Source organism: Loxodonta africana, chromosome 1, assembly GCF_030014295.1.
Source record: "Loxodonta africana isolate mLoxAfr1 chromosome 1, mLoxAfr1.hap2, whole genome shotgun sequence".
Taxonomy (NCBI): domain Eukaryota; kingdom Metazoa; phylum Chordata; class Mammalia; order Proboscidea; family Elephantidae; genus Loxodonta; species Loxodonta africana.
The window spans coordinates 88436222-88440430 of NC_087342.1; the positions used below are offsets into that span (position 1 = coordinate 88436222).

At 43.9% G+C, this 4209-nt stretch overlaps 1 pseudogene; it reads left to right on the top strand.

Annotated features, from left to right (window-relative positions):
• The first annotated feature begins 1839 nt into the window (after nt 1-1839).
• LOC100653983 (olfactory receptor 2H2-like) lies at nt 1840-3994 on the top strand (annotated as a pseudogene).
• Nucleotides 3995-4209: the final 215 nt, after the last annotated feature.

Here is a 4209-nt window from a genome sequence, read left to right on the forward strand (position 1 = left end):
AACTATCACTAGATTGTCAGAAACTCCTTTAAGCAAACCCCCCTCCTCCTCGCCCAGCACCTAGCACAATGCCAGCACACTAGGCCTCAAAAAATGAATAAATGAATGAATGAATATGTTAGAGGGAGTAAGAGTAGGAGAAAGGGGTAAAAAACAGATATCAAAAGAGAGAAGAGGGGAGAGAGTCACTAAGGAAGGTGTATATAAAGAGCTTAAGAAAAAAGGCAGAAAAAGAGAGAGCATGAAATGCCAAGAGAATGAGAAAGTTAAAAATGCAGAAAATTGATTAGAATGACAGCTGATGGATAAATAAGAAACTGTAGGCTCTAGTGTAGGGTGCTATTCAAAGAATTTTATATTACAGAGAAAACAGTGGAGAGAACAACTGCTAATGGGTGTGGAGTGTCTTTTGGAAGTGATAAAAAAAAAGTTCTGGAATTACCATTGATTGCACAACTTTGTGAACATACAAAAAAAACACCAAATTATATACTTTTAAAAGGTTAATTTTATGGTACATAAATTATATCACAAAAAAGGAATGATTGACATCCGAAACATTCAGAATGGTGGTTATGTCTTTTGGGGGAGGTATTTGATGAGATCAAGGAGAGACACATAGAACTCTCTAAGCCACTTGTAACATTTGCTCATTTCCTTAACCTGGTTGACAGGCGTATCAGGTATTGATTTCATTATTCTTTAAACTACAAAGATTGCTTTACTCACACATTTGTTTGAATATGTAACAATATTTTTTTTTAATCTTTAATATCTTGTAATGGGGAAAAGAACAATGAGAGACAGAGAAGGAAGAAACAAAGGAACAAAATCAGAAATTCCTGACAAAAAGAGAGATGCGATAGAGATTAAACACAAGATGGGAGAGAGACCCGAGTGATGGGGAGGTTCTCATGCCATTCTGTAAGTTCCCAGGGTATTTTCTGCCAGCTGCACCACCTTCTCACTTGTGGACACCACTGTCCCCTATCCGGTCTTCCTAAGGTCTTCTGAGACCAGAGAACCCTGAGTCCTTGCCCCTCAACTGCCAGAGTACTTGCAGCCTCGTCTGATCACTGAGCTGCCTTTTGTGCCCCAATACTTCTCTTTCAGAGTAAAAAAAAATCTAATTGCCTCCTCTAGAATGCTTTCCCTGGTATATGCACCCCAGTTCATCCTTCACCTTACGCAGGCTTTTCTCATTCACCCAGTATCTTGGTATCATTGAGCCTCCAGATTTTGGAGTCTTTTGATAATGTTCTCATGAACTCCTCAGTGACTTAAAATGTGCCTGGGGCCACTCTCCCCTCCTGCCTGTAAGCTTCTCATGGCAGGGACTGAGAATGTGGGCCAATTCTCCCAACCAGGACATCTGGTTCAGCAAAAGGGTTGCTAATGAGGCCAACACAACCAAGCTGAAGTCTCTCTGAAGGGGAATGCTTGGCCCAGAGAAAAATCTCTCATAGATAAAATGCTGTCTCTCTGATAAATTCCTTTTCGAATAAAGAATTATAAAAGCGGTGGGATATAAATACATATGGGATATAAGTTAGACAAAATCCATCCCAACCAAGAGAGAATCATCAGCTGCATAATTTAGGGTCAAAATTTCTCCCACAAATAAATAAGGGATAATAGAACACTTACAACAACTCTCAGAACATAAAACCAAACCAAAACCCACAGCTGTCGAGTCAACTCCAATTCCTAGGGACCCTCCATAATGACAAAAAATGTGTGCTGAATGAATGAACGAATCAGTGAGTTGATCCAAGTGTTGCATTGGCCTGCTTTACCATCAACCAGTTAGTGAGAGGATTCAGAGGTATCCATGTTTCCCGGTACATTCTTTTGAGTTTTTATAAAGCAGGATGGAACACACTCAGTTGACAGCTCTCCTCCTTCTCTAGGGTCAGAAGGAACAGGCTATGGTCAACCAAACCTCCCTGGGGGGCTTTCTCCTTCTGGGCTTTTCTGAACACCCAGGACTTGAAAAGATTCTCTTTGTGGTTGTCTTGACTTCATATCTCCTGATCCTGGTGGGCAACACACTCATCATCATCCTGTTCTCCATGCAGGACCCCAGGCTCCATGCTCCAATGTACTTTTTCCTCTCCAAGCTCTCCTTCTTGGATCTCTGCTTCACCACAAGTTGTGTCCCCAGATGCTGTTCAACCTCTGGGGCCCAAAGAAGACCATCAGCTTCCTTGGGTGTTCCTTGCAGCTCTTCATCTTCCTGTTCCTGGCGACCACTGAGTGCATCCTCCTTACACTGATGGCCTTTGATCGCTACGTGGCTGTCTACCAGCCCCTCCACTATGCCACCACCATCCACCCCCGCCTCTGCCGGCAACTGACAGCTATGGCCTGGGTCACTGGTGGAGTCAGTTGTCCAGAAACCGTTCACCCTACACCTGCCCTTCTGCCCCCACCGACAGATGGATGATTTTGTGTGTGAGGTCCCAGCTCTAATTTGACTCTCTTGTGGGGACACCACCTACAATGAGATCCAGATGACTGCTGGCAGTGTCCTCATCTTGGTGGTGCCCCTCACCCTCATCCCTATCTCTTACGGTGCCATTGCCCGGGCAGTGCTGAGAATTAGCCCTGCAAAGGGTAGGAGGAAGGCTTTTGGGACATGCTTCTCCCATCTCATTGTGGTCACCCTCTTCTATAGCTCAGCCATTGCTGTCTACCTCCAGCCCCAAAATCCCTATGCCCAAGAGAGGGGCAAGTTCTTTGCTTTCTTCTACGCAGTAGGCATTCCTTCGCTTAACCCTCTCATATACACCCTGAGGAACAAGGAGATAAAGAGGGCATTCATGAGGTTGCTGGGAAGGATGCGGACCCCAGACGAAGCTGACGGTTAGCTACTTAATGTGCTTTAAAGTTGAGAGATTCCTCACGCTTTTGTCAGTAAGCTTGCATTCTCCACCACACTGCCTTCTGCACACCCATCATGCCTCAGTAAAGAGTAATAGTGCATGTGTGTGTGCGTGAGTACATGTATATGTGTGTGCATGTATAAGAGACAGAGATTGAGCATGGGGGTAAAGGGAAGTTATTGGAGTTGTTAGCTGCCATCAAGTCAGCACCCAATTCATGGCAGCCCCACACACAACAGGATAAGACTCTTGTGATCCACAGGGTTTTCATTGGCTGTCTTGTCAGTACTAGATCTCCAGGACTTTCTTCCTAGTCTTAGTCTGGAAGTTCTGCAGAAACCTGTTCAGCATCATAGCAACACAGAAGCCTCTGCTGACAGACCAGTGGCGGCTGCCCTTGAGGACCAATGACCAGCAGTCAAACCAGGTCTCCCCCACGAAAAGCAAGAATTCTACCTCTGAGCCACCACTGGGAACAGCATCTGAATCCAATTCAATATTTTCTCTGTTCTCTCTTCTGTTTTTAACATTTCTCACATCCATGATTGTGTCCCTAATTTTATCATTCCCATTTCTAACTCCCTTGTCCTATCATCACTATTTCTTCACCTCCATTTCTAACCCCTACCATATCTTCTTTGTTTCTCCCTCAGGTCCGTTTCCACCACCTTATATGTCTCCTGTTTTGTACTCTAGTTGTATTTTACCCCATTTAGTAGCAGCTATAGAGAGAAAGCTGAAGTCCAGGTAAGTTCAGAAATCCACCCAAGAACACACAAGTGTTAGAACTAAAACCCAAGTACCGTGGCTTCCAGTCAGACAACCTCTCAAATACACCTTGTTGTTTTCATACCTTCATCATTTATCCTGGTATCCTTAGGTTTGACCCCAAAACAGGGCCATAAGGACAACGCTTAACTTCTTCAGTCCTAGTGTTTTTCCCTTTAGGGTGCCTGCGAATTGCAAGCAAAGGAGAAGCCCAGAAAGAGAGGGAAACAGCTTAATACTTAGGCTGGCAGGACAACTTCAACAATGGGGACGTTGGCGCCATCCACTGGTCATATATGATATTGCATCTGACATTCTAGTCACCTGACCCAACCACTCTCCACTGTCTTAACACTGTACTCTGCCCATAGAGATTATTACTGTTGTTATTATTTAGCACCAGTGATATGTCAGGTACCATTGAAAGTGATTTACATGTGTTAATTTATTTAATCCTCATAACAACACTATGAAGCAGGTAGTATTTTTTTTTTTTTCCAGGTGCAGAAACTAAGACATAGAGTTTGAGTAGCAGCTTGAAAATGTCAGAGCCAGA